The sequence below is a fragment of the Balaenoptera physalus genome, assembly GCF_965194825.1.
Source record: "Balaenoptera physalus genome assembly, chromosome: 18".
NCBI lineage: Eukaryota > Metazoa > Chordata > Mammalia > Artiodactyla > Balaenopteridae > Balaenoptera > Balaenoptera physalus.
The window spans coordinates 10,144,395-10,167,318 of NC_138899.1; the positions used below are offsets into that span (position 1 = coordinate 10,144,395).

At 42.1% G+C, this 22,924-nt stretch overlaps 1 long non-coding RNA gene across 1 annotated transcript in view; it reads right to left on the reverse strand.

The window, feature by feature from the left end:
- Positions 1-22,924, reverse strand: part of LOC309647396 — a 245,271-nt gene that overhangs the window by 173,580 nt on the left and 48,767 nt on the right. Inside the window, exon 2 of the long non-coding RNA XR_014256011.1 lies at positions 19,416-19,491. This is a non-coding gene — a long non-coding RNA (uncharacterized lncRNA). The remainder of the gene's footprint in view (positions 1-19,415; positions 19,492-22,924) is intronic.

Here is a 22,924-nt window from a genome sequence, read left to right on the forward strand (position 1 = left end):
GAGTCATAGTAGTAACATCAAAAATCACTGATCACAGATCACCAAAACAAATATAATAATGAAAACGTTTGAAAAATTGCAGGAAATTACCAAAATGTGACAGAGTAACACAAAGTGAGCAAATGCTGTTGGAAAAATGGTGCCAATAGACTTGCTTGACACAGGGTTGCCAAAAACCTTCAATTTGTAGAAAACATAGCATCTTCAAAGTGCAATAAAATAAAGTTTAATAAAATGAGGTATGCCTGTATATGTTCCATTCTAAAAAGCTGGAGTTATTTCTAAAAGAAACTTCCTGTCCCACACTTCATCAGCTGTTGGACCTAGGCTTTTAATAACAAGTAACCCAATTTCATCTTTCAAACTCTCCAGCCCATGAAAGTTCCCTACACACTTGAGTGCTTAAATACCTTTTTGTAATGGGCAATAAGAACTTTAAGCTCACCAAGAACCACCATCAAAACTGATGAATAAATCAATTTCTAGAGTCCACTCAATCATGATAGGTGGGTGTAAAAGGACAAGAGAACAGGAAGCATTGCATGTCTGAAAATGCAAGGCCCTCAATGAGAAAAGCATTCAACAGTATGAATGATTTCCAAGAGACAGTGTCTGGTAATAACAATGGTGATTATGCATTAGCTTGTATCATCTGAGAGCTTAAATAGATCATTCTGATGAAAGTCTATCCACAGATGAAAAGTTATCTCCTACCTGGCCCTTTAAAACATTCTCCAGTAGAAGTGTAACCGAGCAGAACCCTATGAGGCCTTCCCAGAATAGACCCCCACCGCCTGCCTTTTGTCTGTAGAAAAACTTTAATCAAAGAATAAATTTAATCGGAGAAGTGAGAAAATGCAGAGAGAAAGGAAAACTGTCAAGCAAGACAAAATAATGATACTTTAGCCATTAAACAAAATCAGGGACTTTTAGTCCTTCCTCAAGGACTATAGATAATATTCTGAGCCATGGCCTTTGAGCTGTTTTGCAGATACTGAAACCCCCAGCAGGTGGAACAAGTTAACTGTATGCTGCCGACAAGCATGTAGACCACAGACCAGTTGGAACCAGAAGGTTGATGATGCTGACTCCCAATTACCTCACCACCAACCAATCAGAAGAATGTCCACGAGCTGATCACGCCCTGCTCCTTGAACACTATAAGACTTGTCACTACCCCCTCCATGGCAGGACACAGTTTTGAGGGCATTAGCCCGCTGTGGCCCCCTTTGCCTGGCAAAACAATAAAGCTATTCTTTTCTACTTCACCAAAAACTCTGCCTCGGCATTTCTATTTGGCACCGGTGAACAGAAGCACAGAGAAATAGGGAGAATTGAGGCTCATAGGGGGACTGGGTCAGCTTCCTCCAGGCAGGAAGGGTAATAGCCCATCAGTGAAATCAGGATTCTAAGCCTCAGGTGGGGTCTCTGAAGGACCAGAGGAGCAGAGGAGGAGGTCATCCATTAACTAACTTTTTTTTTTCCTTTAGGATCTTCAGTACATAGATTTTAATTAATCATACCTCTGTGTTGAGGGCATATTATAATAGTTATTTCGTGTAGGAAATAACTTGTTTTTTCCTGTTTGATCCCCAACCCTCATTCCTATTTTTCTCCCCCGACAGGCTTCCAATGTGATTTGTTTGATATGCATCTTTGAATAATTTTATAGATGAATCTGTCTCAGTCAGCTCAGGCTGCCATACAGTGGTTCAAACAACAGAAGTTTATTTTCTCACAGTGCTAGAGGCTGGAAGTCCAAGATCAAGGTGCCAGTATGGTTGGTTTCTGATGAGAGCTCTCTTACAGATGGTCATCTTCTTGCCATGTTCTCATATGGCAGAGAGAGAGAAAGCTCTCCGGTGTCTCTTCTTATAAGGGCACTAATCCCATCATGAGGGCCCCAGCCTCATGACCTCATCTAAACCTAATGACCTCCCAAAGGCCCCACCTCCAAATGCCAACACACATGGGGTTAGGACTTCAAAATAAGAGTTGGGTTGGGGGACACAATTGGTCCATAGCCAGATGCAAATTAAAATTTGCATAAATTATACTGTTCTCTTTTTTTTTAAACAAATATTCCCCAAAGAACATGCCCTGCTTACTGCTGCCCAGGGAGCAGTTTTAGCCATTTTACTTGGGCAGAATATGCTTGAATAGAAGCAGAGAAAGGTTGCCTCAGGAATGGAGAAGAGAAGGGGGCCAGGGGAATTAATTTCTCTCTATTGGCAGTTTTGCCTGATCCTTGGTGTCTTCCCTCCTGGACACAGCACTGGAAAGCCAGAGGTGGATACAGGTGAAAATTTTGCCCATAATCCACACATAAAATTCAGGCATGACAAATTGTCGTAACAGATTGATTTTACGCCATCTAGCTCTTCTTTTAAAAATTTTTACACTTTTAATATTCACAGCATGAGAGCTACTTATTTTTGCTTTTTACTTAAATAAAATTCCATTATAAAGACTCAGGCCATAATTACCCAGGAAACTGTGTGACAATGATCTAAGACCTGGAGTCTTAGACTAGAGCTTTATTGTGAAACAGACCATCACTGAGAAAATGGAATAGAAATGTGAACAATGTGTAAGCATTTATTTTTCTATTGCTTTGAGGACATCCAAACCAAGGAAGGTAGGCTTCTGAGGTTAGATGTGTGCCAGTGGGTCTCACACTTGAGTTGGCATCAGAAGCCCCCAGAGGGTGTGTTAAGTTCGGGCCCATCTTGAGAGGTGCTGACTCGCAAGGTCTGGGGCTGTGCCCAGGGATCTGCATTTCTCACAAATTCCTACTTGATGCTGATGCTGTTGATCCAAGGCTCTTACTTTGAGAATCCCTGTTCTGTCAAGATGCAGATGCACTGAAAGATTAGAAAATGGATTGGGATTCCCAACTCAATCTTTGTGTTTAGACAGTATATATAAAACATATGATTATTTTTATCATGCCCATGTGTGTCTCCTTGTTTTTTAAGTCCTTATGATTCTCTAGATATATATTTGGAGCACAATTTTTACCCAGTACCCAAGAAAACCTATAATAGGGTATTTAAATACTCTTGTGCCCTCAATTTTTGTCTACTTGATCTGCCAGGTTCTGAGAAAGGGGTGTTAAAATCTCTCACTATGAATGTAGATTTTCAGTTTATTCCTTTGCTTTATTTATATTTCAAAACTATGATGAAAATTATAAATTGCTTTATGATTCTTCTATTTTCTTGGTTGGTGTTTTATTAATATAATTCATCTTTTCTTTTTCCTTCTCAATGCTTTTACCCTTGAGTTATAGTTTGTCATTTTAACATTGTTACTCCTGTTTTCTTTTTATTAACATTTGCCTGGCATATAATTTTCCTTCCCTTTACTTTCAAACTTCCTGCACCATTTGGTTTTATATTTGTCTCTTTTAAACAGCTCATAATGGGATTTTTAAATTCAATTCTGAGAGTCTGTGTCGTTCACACAGATTGTTATTCCTGACATGCTTTTACTTTCTGCTATTCTGTTTTGGTTTTCTGTTTAATGTGCGCCTTTTTAACTTTTTTCTTTCCCCTGTCTCTTACTGGTAAAAATTTCCATATTCTATTTTTCTCCTCTAATTACTTGGAAATTAAATCTATTACTTTCTCTTTAAATAGTTACCTTAAAATTTTTAATATGCACCTTTAAGCATATTTTCCAATGCTTTCCAAAAATTAATTTATTTTTTTATTCAAGATATATTCAGTGCCTGCTTACTCTGTATGAGGCACTGTCCTGGAAGCAGGGATTCTGCAAAGCATGACACGGACAATAATCTCATGGAATGTACATTTGAGTGGGAGTAGAAAGATAATAAAGATGGCCTGTGGGTATTTACAGTCCAGCAAGGAGACCAGTGACAAAGAAAGAGGGCAGTGGGAGGTGAGGTCAGGAAGGTGATTGGGGCCAGGTCACAAATGGCCATGTGGGTCAGAGTGAGGACCTGGGCTTTTGCATTAAGTGAGTTTGGAGCCATCGGAGGGTCCTGATCAGAGGAGAGAAACCCTCTGACCTGGGCTTAAGCAAGGTCACTATGGCTGCAGTGCTGAAAATCTAATGAAGGGAAGCAAAGCGAGAAACAGGAAGCTATTGAAAAAATCAGGTGAAATATAATGGTGGCTTGGACCAGAGGAGTGGCCAAGGTGGTGAAAAGTAGTCAAATTCTGGCTATATTTTAGAGCTAAGGGCCAAAAATAAAGTTTGCTGGGAAACCAGATTGTAGTAGGAGCAAAAGAGAGGAAGACAAAGACTTTCTGTGACCTAACTAGTCAGGTTCCCCTGAGCCTTCAGACCCCAGTCTTCGTCTCTGTCCTTGGCCCATTTAGCCCAGTTTTAGCAAGAATTCTGCTAGGTTGGTTTAGTGAAAATCTCCCACCTTTGATATCTGTATGGACTGAATGACTCTCCCTCCCCCAAAATGCATGTGTTGAAATCTAATCCCTAATGTGGTGGTACATAATTAAGACATGAGGGTAGAACCCTCATGAATGGCGTTAGTGCCCTTAAAAGAGTCGGGAGCGAGCTTGCTTCCTCTCTGTCGGCTCTCTCCACCACGTGAGGATACGAGGAGAAGCTGGCAGTCTGCGATCCACAAGCGAGCTCTCACCAGAGCTCAACCGTGCCAGCACCCTCATCTTGGACCTCCAGCCTCCAGAACTGTGGGGAATACATTTCTGTTGTTTATCAGCCACCCGATCTATGGTGTTTTGTGATAGCAGCCTGAACTAAGACTTATCACCCTCACCTACCTTCAGCAAGAATACTGTTGAGTTGATCTAGCATGAATCCCCCTAGCCTTGATGTTTCCTCTTAGAACTTTCCATCCACTGACCACCCCCCACACACCTCCACTCTGCCCTTTGGCTATAAATTCCCACTTTTCCTTGTTGTATTCAGAGTTGAGCACAATCTCTCTCTCCTCTACTGCAAATCCCATTACAATAGTCCCCCCCCCCCAATAAAGTCTGTCTTATCAACTTTAGCAAGTGTCTGAATAATGTTTTCTCTAACCAGAATAACACTAGAATGTTTCGTCTGAAGACTGAAGGACTGGCATTGCCATTAACGGGAGGAAGAACCTCTTATTGAAGGGCAGGTTGGGAAATATTGGGAGGTAAGTCCAGAACATGTTAAGTCTGAGAAATCTCTTACACATCCAAGTGAGATGGAAAGTGTGCAGTTATAGAGAAGGGACTGCAGGCTATGGGACGCAGCAGGGCTAGAGATCAGCATTCAAGAGTGCTCAGCGCAGGGGTGGCATTTGCTGACACAAACGTGGAGGCATCCAGGAGGCAAGCAGTGTGGAGAGAAACGAGAAGGTTCTAAGAACTGAGCTTTGGGACAGTGTACATTCAGAGGTCAGCAAGAGAAGCCAGGGGAAAACTTAAAAGCATAAGAAAACAGTCAGAATAATAGGGGGGAAATCCGTGAGCGCATGTCCTGGAAGCCAGGTAAAAACAGTGACCTATCTATGAAAAGGTGAAGTACGATGAGACCAGAGATGGACCGTTGGATTTAGGAATGTCACCAAGATCCATGGAGACATTCATAAGATCAGTTCAGTAGAGACAAAAACCTGTTTGGATTGTTTTCTAGAGAGAATGAGAGGAGAGAGATTGGAGGCAATTATAGACATATTTCCAAGGGTTTGGCTGCAAAGAAGGGAGGCCATTGGTGGCCACTGTCAGGCCAGGGGAAATTCTTTTTTAAGATGGGGAAAATAGTAACATGTCTGTATGTTGATGGCAAAGATCTGATTGAGAGGAAATAACCCATGCTTGCAAGAAGAGAGAGAAAAGAAATAATGGCGAGAAGGTAGACTATATGGACATATCCCCTTGGAATATATTTGTCGAAAACACCAGATCATTTATTCCATAAAGTTTCCCACAGTCTGGATGTTGGCTGTTGCATTTCCATGTATAGTTTAGAATGGTGGTTTCTCAGCATAACTCTTTAAATAGCAAAACTCTCTCTTTAAAAAAAAAATACGATGTGAGTGATATTCACAGTCGATAAACTGTAGGAAGGCACAGCTTTCACGTTGAGGTGCGGCAGGTTGGGAGAGCCCAGATGTGCCCACTCACGTGCGACCCCTCGGGCCACACCAGAACCAAGGGCTGCACCGCAGTTGCTGTGAGGGCTTCGGTATGAACTAATCTGGGGTGGAGAACCAGTAGATAAGCATGGATTTCTGTTCAAAGTGAGATTTTGAACATCTCCACTTGTTTATGGCATTGAGCTGGAATGAGATCAAAATATTATTTCTTGAAATAAACAGAATGCAGATTTTCCATTTAAAGCTACTGCCGTGACTAGAGATTATTTTCTGTAGAGAAGAATCATAAGTAACCATCCTGTTTTGGATTTGTATCCCTCTTTGCATTTTGAGAGTTTTCACAGACATGATATCATTAAATCCTAACTGCCAAACTCCTGATAGCAAAGCTGAGGCTCTGAAAGGTCAAAGGCCATTATCACACAGCTAATAAATGGGATTTTTCCATATAATGTTCTCTTCTTTGGCTGTCGAGAAAACAGTACTGACCACAAACATCAATAGGGCTTCTTGCGCTTTAAGTCGTTTTGCAGAAGTGGCGATGCATCCGTGCTCAGACATTCCGTTTCCTTAATGATTAAGGGGACATGTTCTCCAGATGACAGTGCAGAACCAGAGGAACAAGCTGTGGCTACTGAACTAAGCAAGATTAACCAGATCCGAACGCAGCCCCTTTAGGGCACTCTCACTAACTGAGCAAGGTCTGGGGAACCTTCTAATTCTAATTAAAATTAGAGAGGGGGTGTTTTTCTTGCTTGTTGTCCATTCCAGGCAGGATGCAGAAACCATTTTACCATGTGTCATGTTGTCTCTGATTAGAGAATGCATAGATTCTGTTGAAACACAGCTTCGGGGTTTCTTAGAACAGTAATGAAACAGAAGGATATCAGCATGTCAAAAAGGAGAGAATTCCACAGGAACATTTCTGTACAGAAACAGAGACCTTATTCAGAACTATGGGTTTCTTGTCTTCTCCAGACTTAACAGTAATGACTTATGTGCCATCAGGAGCTAAGTTATTTTCACACCCTCATATTAAGAAGCAGAAAGTTCATAAATATTTACTAGATAGTTGCCTGTGACATATAACTTCTTCTGTCCCCATAAATTATAAAATGTGTTCACATTTTATACGTCATTGGGGGAAGAAAAGTGTAGGAAAACAATAGACAAAATAGGTCAGTGAAATGGCTAGCCCCACTTTGGTGGGCTGTCTGATTCTTTTCCCTGACAAAACCCCACTATGGAGAGAGAAAGATTCTCAAAGCTCTGGAAGGCAGTAGCTTAAATGAAAGCTCCACATTCCAAGATGAAACTGATCAATCCAAGTGACTTCCTAACTCGGAGTTCTCACACTAACAAAAGTTCAAATAATTAACCACTGAATACTGTTCCCTAACGTAAGCTTCTAAACTGGGCATCAAGTCACATTTTCCAGCTTCCCTTCTGATACTGAAATCTTCACATTGATTTTCTTCTCCTTTTCTGTTGTATCCCCTACATTCTAAACTCATTTTGATTACCTCAAATAATCAAAATAACCTCAAATGATAAATAATAATCAAATAATGACGAAAATCTTAGGCCATTTAAGGACATACTGCCATGATGCCACACCCCCAGAGACAGAGCACATAGGTTAAAAACTGGTGGTTCGCTGTTCAAATCTGTCCTACAAACATGTATTATCTATGCCACAAAGTGTTTTAAAATTTTTAGTTGATTACTAAAATTTACAAATTGGAGGATTTCTAATGATTTTATGGTGCAACTTAAAAATGTGGAAAATCTGGCAATACTAGGGTCACTGATTCTCTTGGTGTTTCCATGTTGTCACAGTTCTCACCACTCCCTATTGTCCTTACACTCAGTCTATTTCACTTTATAGGCATTTGAGCTTACAATCTCTTTCCAAATGTAATCCCTACCCAAATGCACCCCCTTCAATAACAGAGGAACCTCTAAGATAAATTTTAAAATCACATTTTCTTGTTCTATTTAATTATTCATTGATTCATTCCAATATTGGCATGCCAATGCTAGCCACTGAGGCTACAAAAATGATTAGAACCTCTGTGGATACTATTTTATATATCTAGTACAACGGCTAACATCCCAAAAAACCTAATACCACCAAATGCTGATGAGGATGCAGAGCAACAGAAAGTCTCACTCATTCCTAGTGGAAATTCAAAATGGTACAGTCCTTTGGAAGACAGTTGAGCAGTTTCTTTTGTGTCCCCTCACAATTCATATGTTGAAACCCTACCCTGCCAATGTGGTTAGTATTAGGAGCTGGGGGCTTTGGGAGGTGATTAGGATTGGATGAGGTCACGTGGGTAATCTCATGAAGAAGATTAGTTCCCTTATAAGAGTCACAAGAGAGCTTGCTTCCCTTCTCTGTTCTCCATCACGTGAGGATACCGAGAAGTCAGCAAACCTGGAGGAGGGCCCTCACCAGAACTCGACTGTGCTGGCTCCCTGGTCTCAGACTTCCAGCCCCCAGACCGTAAGAAATAAATTTTCATTGTCTATAGACCCCACCTATGATGCTTTGTTAGAGTGGCCTGAACTAAGATACATGCAACTGTTTGTAGCAGCTTTATTCATTAAAAAATGCACAAAACTAGAAATAATCAAGATGCCCTTCAGTAGTAAATGGATAAACTGTGATACGTGCATAAAATGGATTATTAAATGATAAAAAGGAACAAGTTATTACATACACGACATGAATCTTAAATGTATTTTGCAAAAGAAAAAGAAAAACTAGTCTGAAAGGTTATATAGATATACTTGACATTGTAGAAGAGGAAAAACTCTAAGGACAGAAAACAGATCGGCGATTGCAGGGTTTTGAAGAGGGGGCAGGGGGGGCAGTGTTTGCCTAGTTGGAAGCACAGAGCACTTTTTAGGGTCATATAACTAATCTGTATGGTACAGTAGTGGTAGACACATGATGACATGAATTTGTCGGACCCATAAACTTTATAGTACAAAGAGTGAATCTTAGTGCAAGAAAGTAGAAAAAAAAAAAAAAGACTTAGGCGGTCAGGCCATCCCAGGATGGAACAGAGACAAAAGAACCTAACTTTACTACGAATGTATGAAATAACTTCAGTACAGAGGTGGTAGGAAAAAGATGCCGACCTAAGTAACTTTGGAAATGAGTAGAGGTTGCAGGACTAAATTAGGTAAAAGGAAGTTTACATAAGCACAGTACTCGAACTGATAAAGTTCTCCCATGGGGGAAGAGGTTAACAATTTTGAAGCCATCATAGATAGATAGATAGATAGATAGATAGATAGATAGATAGATAGATAGATAGATAGATAGATAGGTACGTAGGTAGGTAGGTAGGTAGGTAGGTAGGTAGGTAGGCAGGCAGGCAGGCAGGCAGGCAGGTAGGTAGGTAGATAGATAGATAGATAGGCAGACAGATTTTGGAATTGAACAATTAAGTAAATGGATGGCAGATGGTGGGAGCCAGATTTTTCACTACTGGAGTGGGAGATTACGGACAAGCAAAAGAAGACTAGAGTGATCCAGGTAGTAATGGCTTTGAGTTCAAGAACATCAGTATGACTTCATGTTTAGCTTAATTTAGATACAGAAGGATACATATAGAAATATTTATAGATATACGTATACACATGAGTTAGTCTACGTGCATATATCTTCTTGCTCTCTCAGCTGGGAAGGGCTGGAAGCAGTGACACCCCAGTAGCAATGAGCACTCCTAGGGCCACCTATTAGCTTCTAATACCACTGTCCAACAAAAGGAACCAGGGCTCCTTGAAGAACTGGCTGATTCCAGGGCTGGGATGGGGATTACATAGGATAAGCCTGGAGCATCTTGTAGTGCCAGAAAGTCAGGAAGTGCTCAAAAAAAAAAAAGATGGGATTATGTAAAAGGGACACAGGAGCCAACCTGAAAGAGCTCCCTATGGCCACAGCTAGAAGAATTTGAGCAAAATAATTTAGTACTGGATTACAACTCAATGTATACAATAAATATGCACGAATCCATACTGATATAAATGACTGACTAAATAAATAAATGGGGAAGAAGAGAGATATCTCCCACACAGAAGAATCCCAAATAGTTTATGTAGATACTCCCCCATCAAGGAGGTTGAGTGTGGGCTGCACTTAGTGACTTGCTTCCAACAAGTAGAGAAAAGCAAGTGGGGAAAAGAAGTACAGTGGAGAATCCTGGCAAATACTACCTGAGACAAGTGATGAAGGTTGATATCATCTGTGATAAGTCATGTTGATAGCATGTGACATGTCCCCTTGATCTGATGTGATGAGAATGACACTATACCTCTGTTGTCCTCCCCAAAACAAAACACCAAACAAACAAACAAACAGTTTAACTATGAGAAAATAACATCAGACAAAGCCAACACAAGGGACAGTCTACAAAATACCTGACTAGTACTCCTCAAACTGCCAAGGACCTGAAAAAGAAGAAAGTCAGAAACTGTCACAGACCAGAGGAGGCTCAGGAGACATGCTGACTAAATGCAATGTGGTATCCTAGACTGGAACCCAGAACAGACCATGGACGTTAAGGGAAGCCTGGTGAAATGTGAATAAAGGCTGGAGTTTCATTAATAATATCTACCAAGTTTGATTCCTTATTTGTGACAACTGTATCATGATAATGTAAGATAATAACAATATCTTACTGAAGCCGGGTGAGGGGTACATAGGAATTCTCTGTACTGTCTCTGAAAATCTACCTCTCTACTATCTTTGAAAGCCTATCTCTGTGCTATCTATAAACCTAAAATTATTCTGAAGTTAAAAGTTTACTTAAAAGCAAACAAACAAAAAGAAATCTTGAGAAGTTTTCCGATCTAGAAGGCGACATATTTCTTCTGCTTAGAACACTACACCCCTGGTAAACTCTTAATTCTTCCTGCAGATCTCAGCTTAAGCTATTCCTACACCCTGAACTGGGTCCCTTCTTTGTTACTTCTCATACAATCCTTTTCTCGTTATTCCCAGCAATTATGCCACTGTATTTTTATCTGGGGAACACTGGTTAAAATCTGTCTTCCATGAGGACAGATACTGTGTCTGTTTTGCTCCCCACTGCATTATCGCAATACCTAGCAGAGAACATAGCACACAGCTGATGAACAATAAATAGTTTTGGAAAGAAAGGAGGAAGAAGGGAGGAAGAGGGTGATGGAGAAAAAGAGGACAGAGAAGGAAGAGGGGTGGATATGCATTATGATAGAGCAACTATCATAAGATGAGGCAAATCAGACTGGGCAAGTGGAAAGTGAGTGATGGGCAGATAGGGCACAGAGGACTTTTAGGACACTGCAAATACTCTGTAAGGTATTCTGATGGTGGATACAGGTCATTATACGTTTGTCAAAACACATGGAAGATAACAATATAAAGAGTGAACTTTAATATAAATTATGGACTTGAGTGATAACAAAGTGGCAAGTAAGTTCTTTGATTTTAAAAATTTGCCGCCCCAAAATGTCTCTTTGGCGTGTGGATTATTCTGCACTGAAAACAATCAAGGCCCAAAAGACTCAGGAAGAAACTTTGACCTTCCCTCTAACTGCCTAAAAGAATGTAGATAGAGGATCTATCCCAGGAAGGGAACTGTCACCATAGATAACTATAATGTAAACTAGGTAAGGTAGACCAGGAGGAACCTAGCAAAGTCTGTTTGTTAGAATTCCTCGCATTGTCTCTGCAGGGCCCAGGCAAACATTTGCTTTTCCATCTCCCATGTGAATTGCCTTCCTCCTCTTGGAGTCCCAAACCACTACGCCCAACATCCTCTTTTGTGTTTAGCTGAAGATGGTATTTAAGGTGAGGGTTTTGGCCATTTTGGTGAGTTACTCAGTTCTTCTGGGTCTCTCCCATGTATATATGTTATTAAACTTTTGTTCTATTTTCTCCTGGTAATCTGTCTCATGTCAATTTAATGCTTAGTCCAGCCAGAAGAACCTAGAAGGGTAGATGAAAATTTCTTCCCCCCAACAGTAACAAACATACCACTGTGGTGGGAGGTTTGGTACCAGGGGAGGCTATGCATGTGTGAGGACAGGGGGTATTTGGGAACTCTCTGTATCTTCCTCTCAATTTCTCTGTAAACCTAAAACTGTTCTAAAAAATAAAGTTGATTAAAAATGCAATTAACTTTCCAAAATATGAGCTATATGTTTTATAACATTTATACAAATGGACATATACATATTTGTACACAAGTATACGTTCTTACACACATAAAACATTTCACACACATATATAAAACATGTGTACAAAGTCTCCTTTCCAAAAGATCACCATTGGACAGTTGTTTTTGCTTGTTTTTGCTTCTTTGTTTTTGTTTTCTTTTGTTTACTTTTTGCCCTCTAAAAACAACATTGCAAACTACAGGTCCAATGCACTGATGAAATCCATAGTTTGCCTGAAATGCAATCTTTTATTTCAAGCCATGCCCACTTTTTTAATCGTTTTACATATTTCCTATGTGTCTCTAAAAACATATTTTATACCACCTTGCTATTAAATCTTTAACAGATACAGTTCAACAACATCCAGGGGCAGAAAGGGACGCACTGGCTCGTAGGCGATAAAAATTCACAGTAAAGCCACAGATGTAGCAGAGTGAGAACTGCCGCACCAGCAGGAACTGGAGATAAAAGAGGATTACACGTGATGAAATGTAGTCACTGACTAGAAGTCACCGAAAAATACCAGATGGATGTCACTGCTCTGTATATCTCTAATGAGCCTGTAGACTTTATTGAGTATCACTATAGGCTCACTTTTAGTATTTTCTTGAGTGTAATTGAAGTTTATTGGTATGCTATTATTGCCCAGTTTAGATGTGACCGTAAAAAATACCGTTTGATATACTTGTGTCTCCATAGAAATCTTGGGCTTTCTGCTTAACATGAAAGCTCATAGTAATAATTGCCATAATATTTATTCCTCTTCTTCCATCAGACCTTTACATAGACTATGAACAGTAACTGCTCCAGATAGCATTGAAATTGCAGGGATATTTTCAGGAGTGATTGGCACATGAAAGATCAGACGTGCAATTTTGGATACTACCAAGGGAGACAAAGGATTTTTATGTCGAAGGTAAAAGAGAACAAATTTATAGGCTGAAATGAGTTGCCATAGGTGGTGCGGCTCTCTATTAGTTATCATGAGTTTATTTCTCATTTAGTTTTCAATATAGGAAGAGGATAAAAATAACTGTCCATCTGAGCTAGAATATTTATTCTGTAAACAGAGAAGCCTCAGATCTCAACAAAAGACCTCTCAGCATAATAAGCAAAGGGCATTTCCCTCCACAACAAACATTTTAAATTAAGCTGGAAATAATGGGTGTGAAAATGACTGCTTCTCAGAGCAGCAGAGAAAAACTCTCTGTGGGAATTCCAGGTACAGCTTGGATCATATCACCGTTGAGTTCGTATAAACCGATAAGAAGCTGCTCTTAGCCCCAGGTCAAAGGGCCATGTGACTTGACGGTATTTTCACAAGCTGAAAACCAAATTTCCTTATTAAGGAAAACACCTGAATTCTGAACTCTGGTGAGGTGCTTGGAGTAAAGTAAAGCTGACAAAGCGATGTGTGGTCTAGGCCTTGGGACCCGAGGCTTCCCAGAGGAAACAGGCAGGGAAGGGAACTCCCAGCTAAGGGAGACTTTCCTTTTCCCCACCCACTTCCTCCCTCCAACCCACAGACACATATGCCAGCCGCGCTGGCGCGCCCCGCAGGCCCCACCCAACACACTTTTTCCGCGAACTGCACCTTCAGTGTTGAGAGCAACGTGCCAACCAACATTGGCTAAAGTCTGGACGGCGCCTCAACCTACACTTCCAGCCCTGCTACAGCGTTGCTCAGAAGGCTTGGTCCGTGGGCCACCTTTATGGGACCCTCTGGAGGATTCGTTAAAATTCCAGATGATTCCACATCACACCATTGAATCAGAATCTCAGAAATCTCTGCATTTTTAATAAGCTCCCAGGGGAAGCTCATCTACAGAAAAGTATAAGAAGTATTGACTTAGAGTTTACAAAGACCTGCTTCTGGACAGAACAGAAACCAAGTAAAGGGTGAGTGGGTACAACATTACAAGAAGGAGAAATCTTCTCGACGTACGGTGCCTAACTTTGTATTTGGCATGTAGTAGGCTCTTGATAAGTCGAATGCATGCATGAATAAAGAAAAGAACAAATTCAAATGAAAAAAAGATTCATTCTTTTCATGTAGGCATCGATGTATTTTCACAAATTATGTTAAACATGTCTGCACCTACTTCTTATCTATTTGGGGGAAAATTAATTCAAATGTGTAAGCAGTTTGCTATTCTGAAAATGAGGTAGCCACGGGTTGGCCCAGAAACTCTGTAGAGCTGGCTGCATTGGAACAACCAGCCAGAGGGTGAGAAGAAGAAAGCAAGAGCGACGTGCTGAAGCCTTGAGTGACTCCGCACGCCGGAGGCTGTCTGCACACAAAAACCCCCAGGTGGGCAACATGTCTTCTCCCCTTGTTTTCGACCACCTCATGGCCTTGATTATGAAACAAGCCTCATAACACATCCATGGGCATATTCCCGTTTTGCAAGCATCACAGAGTTCAGAGCATTACTCCGAGAGCCACCACAACAAGCCACGCGCTATTACTGTTACTGTTACGCACGGGCATACCTTTCCCATCTGGCGCGTCTGTCTCTTGTTACTGTTACGCACGGGCATACCTTTCCCATCTGGCGCGTCTGTCTCTTGTTACTGTTACGCACGGGCATACCTTTCCCATCTGGCGCGTCTGTCTCTTGTTACTGTTACGCACGGGCATACCTTTCCCATCTGGCGCGTCTGTCTCTCTTCCCTGTTCACCCTCCTCTTCCCGTATACAGGTTTTCAACATGTAATCTGGATTTCAGTTTGGGACCGGGGGCTGTGTACAGCAAACGCCAAATTTGTTTTTGTTTTTTGTTTTCCCCTTAGGAATCAAAGCACATTCATTCAACAAAAGGGTTGAGCACTGACTTGGGGCCAGGTTCTATGTTAGGCTCTGCAGGTATCAGTCCTTGCCCTCTAAGAGTCCTTCCTAGTCATGGGAGATGTTAGGGGCTGAATTGTGTCCCCCTAAAATCCACAAGTTGAAGTCCTAACCCCCAGTACCTCAGAATCTATTTGGAAATAGGGTTTTTAAAGAGATGATTAAATTAAATTGAGGGCATGGGGGTGGGCCCTAATCCAAAAGACAGGTGTCCTTACAAGAAGAGGAAATTTGGACACAGACATACACGGAGGGAAGAGCACGTGAGGACACAGGGAGAAGATGGTCGTCTACAAGCCAGGGAGAGAGACCTCAGTGGAAACCAGCCCTGCCAACACCTTGATCTCAGACTTCCAGCCTCCAGAACTGTGAGGATATAAATTTCCCTTGTTTAAGCGCCCAGTCTGTGGTACCCTGTTACAGCAGCCACGGCAAACTCATACAGGGAAAAACACAAACACAAGAAACAGCCAGCCTTTCCTTCCATTCCAACCGTGACTAGGTTTGCAAGGCCTGAATAAGGAATTGTGCCTTCTCTCTCCTGTGGCCCTTGCCGAGAACAGCAGCAGATCCATATAACATCCGAAGGCTCCGAGGGAAGGGCTCCCTGTCTTAACCAAACCCAACCCTTCACCTTCACCTCTGTGGAGTGGGAATCAGAAGTGCTGGATAATTACCCAGCTTGTGCCTTATATCCTTCTGGAGAATGGAATTGCTCCTTTCAAGGAAGGTTCAGCTATAGAACAAAAGGCAGAATCTTAGCAGTTCCAGAGCCTGAGGCTTTTGCCTGCAACATCTGGTGTCCCCACTGCAGACGGCGGCACAGAGCACCCCTAGCCTGGCTAGTGTGCGTAGCTGGACATCATTCATCACAAGGACTACAAATGCGAGCTTGAGGGTGCGACTCACTAACGGGCTACTCGGGAGAAAAACGCCACACGCGCGTGGGCTTCAGGTATCCACTAAAGACGCGGTTCAGGAGAAGCCGTTGTGGTTGTGCGCACTGTCTTCTCCACGGAAGCATGTCGACAGGAGCCTGGAGCCACTTGTGGTCAAGCCGCCCAGGCACGGAGAGTGGAGAGCACACAGGCGCTGGTTCAGACAAACCCAGGTTCAAATATGCTTGAGAGGAACACGTAATATCTCTGACTGTTGAGTTTCCTGACTTGTAAACTGGGATTGTTAAGAGGCTCTGGGGAGTTCAGACCTTCAGAGTCTCAAAGAAGAGAAGTGACGAGACCACATTACAGGCATGAATGCTTCTGTGTTCATCTCATACGGCTGCCAGAATGAAGTACCACAAACTGGGTGGCGTGCAACAAGAGAGATTCACTGTCTCAAAGTTCTGCAGGCCAGAAGTCTGAAATCAAGGTCCCTCTGAAGCTCTGGGTAGAATCCTTCCCTACCTCTTCCGGGTTCCCATGGGGTCCGTAAATCCCTGGTGCTCCCTGGCTCACAGCTGCATCCCTCTAAGCTCTACCTCTAGCATCACGTGGCCTTCTCCCTGTGCGTCTTCGCTCCATCTTTTTATAAGAACACCAGTCCCACTGGATTGAGCACCTACCCTGCTCCATCACAGCCTCATTTAACTGATTACATTTGCAATGACCCTACTTCCAAAGAAGGTCACATTCTGAGGTTCTGGAGCTTAGGACTTCAACATAACTTTCTGGGGGGCACAATTCAGCCCACAACAGCTTATTTCAAACATACCCAGTGTGATGTACTAGAAAGAGAAATGGCCCCCTCAGCAGGACACTCACCACAGGACCCTCAGCCAGGATTTCCGGACTCACACGCACAGCCGGCATCACAGGCAAATAAGGAAGATTGCTCAACATGACCTGAGACAGCAGCAAGCCTGACCTGAACCCAAGCCTCATTTCATTGTTTTCTCTTTGTTCTTCCACGACGAGACCATAACGAGTTAATTTAACATCTCCCTGACGTTTAGAGTGATTCTCTTGGGCAAAGGAAGTGCTTCCATTTCAGGGTGACTGGGACGCCTTGTCTAGTCGGCCATTTTGTGGCCAGAAGAGCAGCTGGCGCCACCCACCTAACACAGTACCTGGATCAAACTCTATGTTTGAATTAAAAACAAAAAACTAATTAGAACTGCTTCACATGGAGAATCATAGCTATTAAATGTATTATCTCATTTAACCATCACTAAAGAATCATAGCTATTAAATGTATTATCTCATTTAACCATCACTAAAGAATCATAGCTATTAAATGTATTATCTCATTTAACCATCAGAAATTTCAGTCCAAGGACAGAGAAAGGAAGATGGTATGACTTACCAAAATTTACATTTCTAGAAATATTGTTTATATACATAAATAATATATAAATTTATTATTATTTATATCGCTATTATGTATATTTATATAGTTTATTATATAATATATAATATATAAAAATATATAAATAGTATATAGCACTTATACATTATATAATATATAACAAATAATATATTTATATTGATAATTATTTTTTTATTATTTATATTTTTTAAATGAGGTATAGTTGATATACAATATTATATAAATTACAGGTGTAAACACAGTGATTTACAATTTTTAATGGTTATACTCCATTTAGTTATTATAAAATATTAGCTATATTCCCTGTGTTGTACATATCTTTGTAGCTTATTTTATACATAATATTTTGTACCTCTTAACCTCCTTCCCCTATCCTGCCCCTACTCCCTTCCTCTCCCCACTGGTAACCACTAGTTTGTTCTCTTTATCTGTGAGTATGCTTCTTTTCTGTTACTTATTTAACTTAGCATAATGCCCTCCAAGTCCATCCACGTTGTTGCAATAGCAAAATTTCATTCTTTTTTATGGCTAATATATATATATATATATATATATATATATATATATATACACACACACCACATCTTCTCTATCCATTCCTCTGTTGATGGACACTTAGGTTGCTTCCATATCTTGGCTTGTAAATAATGCTGCTATGAACATTGGAGTGCATGTATCTTTATAAAAATATATATATTTATATTACATATATATATATATTTTTTAACAGTTTTTAGAAATGAGGAAACCTAACTGGAAACACACGAAAGGAGAGTCTTCCTATTTGCAACAAGCTGCACTAAAAACTGAACAGATCTTTAACAATACCTTCAGTTCACCAAATTAGTGAGTTAATTATGTCAACTCCCCCTTCTATTCCAGGTACTACAGAATCCACTTTGGGTACTTGGAGCCAAGGTTAATTACCCCCAAAGGTCAGCAGCTGTGGCATCAGCCTTTGGACGACAAGTCTACCTACAGTTAATTAGGACTTAGGGACTGAGAAAAAGTCAAGTGGGCCCACCCAATCCTTGAATGGGGTTGATTCACAAACTGCCCCATTTCAGCAGCACTGGGTCCCTCTGACGCTGGCAGGCCATCCTCAGAAGTCACACACACAGACCTCAGAACCCACAGACTGGCTGGTCACAGCCACAAAGATCTTGTCATGTATAATGCTGGAGACCAAAATCTGTGCTCCTGGTCCTGAGTGCAAGGTTCTGTGGGTTGCCATTCTTAAGAGTTGTCACAGGATACAGATCATGATCATATGAAATTATTATTATTATCATTACCATTTATAATTCTCTTCAGGGTCAACTTGTCACTTAAAGCACTTAAGCACTTATTCATTCAACAGTATTTGTGGGGTGCCTGCTCTTTTTCAGGGACTGGAATTGGAAAGTCTCTCCACTTATCCTGACAGCAGTGTGCGTTGAGCACTCAGTGCCAGGCACCTTGATCTGTGCTGGATCTGGGGAATCAAAGGCTTGGCTACTGCACTTGTGGGGCTCACATTCTCGGGGGGCGGTGGGAAATGTGCCTTCCCACCGCTGGTTTCCATGAGGAAACCACACCGCAAACACTCCTGGCCTCCTGATCCGCTACTAACCCCTTCCCAAACAGGCGGAAGGACTTAGCCGGTTGGTTTGGTTCAAGCCTCCATTGTGTGGAGCTAATTCAAAGATTCCATGCAGGCGGAGGAGAGTGGGATCTGCCCTCTTTCTTCTCCACCTGGATCAGCAGGAACAGCCCTCTAGTTGAGTGCAGACGCTCTAAAGACTCTTCCTCCCAAGAGGGCGGCCCAAGGGCTCAACTGAGGGAAAGGAAGGTGCACACCCATCTGGGCACAGACGTTAACCTACACCTTCCAGCCCTACATCCCAGCCTCCGTCGGTGACAATGGGGATACTTCAGTTTTCCCTTCATAATGCTTTGTACCATATTTTCCAGCAAATCCAAAACTTAGATGAAGATGGGGTTGTATAATAGATTCCCTCAAAGATACCAACAGCATCTGAATAGAGGAAATAGAAGGGAAAAAAACTAAGCCAACACCTAATTATACAGTCACTAATTGTGTAATCTGGCACGTGCCTTGCCTTCAAGGACCTTACAATCTATTAGGGAAAATAAGACATGAATACACGTGGTTTTAATAAATAACACACCGCGGCACTAAAGACACAGAAAGTGCTATAGGACTGACAGAGAGAAAGCCAGGCATGAAATTTACACAGAAACCAAATCACATGATCAGCCAGCCCCCTTCTGGTGTGTGCTTCTTTGGCAACGCCTATATGTCTTCTGTGACAATGTCACTCAGGATTTATAACAATGAAGGTGCCAGGATAACTCTGTGTTCCCTGATGAATCCTGGCACCACTGTGGCTTCTTGTATTATCTTGCTTCTTGGATTCAACAGAATTTGTTTTGATTATTCCTTGATAATTCATGTCATAATACAATAATTAAAACTTCACAGTTTCAGCTTTTCCCTTCCTCAGCTTTTAATCTCACAGCTTATAAAAGAAAATGTTTGCAGCTTTCGAGAATTACAGGAAAATACAGTGCAAAAGCTAAAGAGCATGCAACTTCATTGCAACAAATTGGGTGAAAAAGAGGGAGAAGAGAGTTTGAAATAATAGGACAAAGAAGAAGCTGAAATTTAGGAGATTGCAGGGAGTCACAGATAAAACTGGTGGCCCTGCCTTCAAAATTTTCGTTATCGCTGTAATAAGGACAGTCTTTATGTGGACCACTCAGCCTATGACGGGTCTAATTCCAGAGGGCTCTCTGACCAAATCTTTCTGTTCTGTAGAGAGGGAAATGGTGTGTGGGCTTGATCTACTTCTCAGAAGCATCTTGGGCTCAGCCTGAGAGATCTCGACTTTTTTCTGCTCCCTTCTAGCTTGTCAACTCTGGGTACCAGACTGGTTACACCAACGCCCTCCTAAGTGAAGAGCATGCCATGTATTTCGAGCTCCCTTGGCTTTAAAAAGATACGTCACCAAGACCTCACCACTGTGGTCCTGCTTCTCACAGTGCTCTGCCTTATTAGGGAACTTCCTAATGGAGTTGACGAGTGTGTCACACCTAAAAAGAGGCAGAGAGACAAGGGCACCTGGCGTGGATGCCATCAACTGTCCCCACCAGCCCACAGTCGTATTTGTCAGCCCGGCCTGCCCCCACGTGCAGATATGCACCCACACTCTTGCGCGCTCACAGCCCCGCACCCCGGGCCACAGCTGGTTAGACTAGGGGTAGGCAGTGGATGCAGGCCAGGCCAGGGTCCCCTCTCTGAGAATCTGGAATTGAGGGGTCCAAGGAGCGACAGAGACAGGCACAGACGGGCTTTGAGGCTAGGTCTGTACTTGGGAGATGTCAGTGGCCTCCGGCTTTGCTTGCTCCGTAGAGCAGCACGGAGAGCCAGTCGGCCCAGAGAAAAGAATGAAGAACAAACCACAGACAAACAGAGACCAAGAGGTGAGCAAGAATATGCCCTGGAATTTTAGTGGAATTCCTGGTTCCTGTAATGATCGTTTCTGAATCCCAGCCTATCCCTGACCTTAAGTTCTATGACCCACACCTGCCTGTTGCTAAAAGATAAACTGAGGCATATTAAAAAGTTTAAGAGATTATATGAGCAAAAATCATTTCAGGCAGCGCCAACCTGGTTAGGAGGGCTCCACCATCAGGAACTGGGGCAAAGCAAAGCAAGGAAATGACTGATTGGCTGGAGCTTAAAGCCTCGTTGGCTGTTTGTGATTGGTTGTCCTTAGGTTTCGATTTTGTAACCTTGAGGCGTTTACAGGCTTCATGGATTCTGGTTTGCTTACGAGGCCACCACACACAGCATTAGAGCCATCTCAGCCTAATGGGCTCCTTGTTTAATTAATTTAACACTGTGCTCTTATGATAAATTCCTCTTTTTTAATGTAAGTTGTTTTGTTACTTGAAACCCAGAAACCAATACAGTGCAGAGCTGTTGTAACAAGTCCCTGGGCATGTAAGTTGTAGCAGAAGTCATCATGAACAGTGATGCCTCGATTGTGTGTGAGGTCACTCTCCCTGCGAACTCCCTGGGACACCTGAACAGTGCCTGCACGCCTCTCACTTTACATCAACGTTCTCCGGCCCCAACCCGAGCGCCTCCAGCCCCTCCTGGAAAGCACAGCTCGTAGCTGTTGGCTGGGATGTGCCCAGTCACTCCTGTCGCCATGAAGATAATGGACGGGGACAGTGCAACTCAGATAAAAACTCGAGGCTCAGCAGCGTCCAGCCCAGAACATCAAACACAATGGCAGTCGTTTACATCAGTCACAAGTGGCTCCACTTAACAGCCTTTTTGAAGAAAAAAAAGGAGAAAAGAGCATTCTTGTTGCTGCATTGAAAAGTGTGAAAATGATCATTTGTATAACACAGCTTCTGCCTTGAACACTGAGATGCCCACAATGTAAATGGAGATCAAAATAGCGGCCGGCAAACAAATAATGCAAAAGTGTCTCAAGAAGAACACCCAGGGTTTCGTTTTCAGATTTATTCAAAAGGCTCACGGGTTGCAAGCGTCCTTTCTTTCTCATTTCCAAAGGGTTTGTCATGCCTGTCCTGTGCCAGTGTGACTGAGCTGGGTCTCCAGTGCCCTTCTTTAAAGCATGCATAAAGCAGAGGTGCCCAGGGCAGGCCCAGAGCACCAGACCCAGCTGCCACAGTCCTGGAATGCAGGCCACCGTGGGCCGCAGGGCGATGAAAGCCCAGCATCAGGCATCTCCAATGCTTTGATTTTCAAGAACAGCTTGACACCCATAGCAACGTGGCTAACGTGAAAAACACAAGATAAAAACATTCCATTTAATTAAAAGCTCACAGTTCAATGGTAGTATAATTATTACAAGTGCATTTTATGGCTGTCTGCATTCATTTTGGGTACATAAATTAATATGCAAATTACCAGCCCCTCTCGTGTTCTTAAGAAGTTCCCCTGTCAGTCTTTTCTCCTCCGACATGTCAGTTGCATAAAGCGTGGCTTTTTAAGTGCAAAGTAAAATTCACATTTATGGTTCTTCTGGAATCTCCCTGTGCCGGCGAGCTTTGCTTTAGATGAGGAGTGTTGAGTTAACGGAGCACACCTCTCTCTGAAGGCCTTCAGGACCACAGGGAGGAGGCCAGACACGCATGGCCTTCTGACCAATCGGGGTGAGAGACTGTTTTCCATCTCAAGGACCACCTATCAAGGTATTTGTGGTTCTCCATTCATCCCTTCAAGGACTTTGTTATGGGAAAATATTGTTCTGATGTACAAAAAAGCAAATTCCCAAACCATAGACAGATGAATTTAATATTATTCACTGGGAAATCCTGTAACGAATTACTTAACAGATGGTCTGTAGGTATTTAGAAAATACTTTGCACACAGGCAGCAGACCCTTAGAAATGGTGTGGGCTCTCAG